We start from the raw sequence: 207 nt of genomic DNA on the forward strand, positions 1-207 counted from the left end.
CCCCTACTGGGGATTGAGCCCTCAATCCAGGCATGTGCCCTGACCGGGAATCAAACCGTGACCTCCTGGTTCATAGGTTGATGCTCAACCGCTGAGCCATGCCGGCCGGGTCAATTTACTTACTGTTTACCAGTTTATCATAAAAGGATATAACTCAGGAACAGCCAGATGAAAGAGATGGGCAGGACAAGGATTGCGGGAAGGGGT

The sequence above is a fragment of the Myotis lucifugus genome, unplaced genomic scaffold (genome assembly GCF_000147115.1).
Source record: "Myotis lucifugus unplaced genomic scaffold, Myoluc2.0 scaffold_285, whole genome shotgun sequence".
In the NCBI taxonomy this organism is placed as follows: domain Eukaryota; kingdom Metazoa; phylum Chordata; class Mammalia; order Chiroptera; family Vespertilionidae; genus Myotis; species Myotis lucifugus.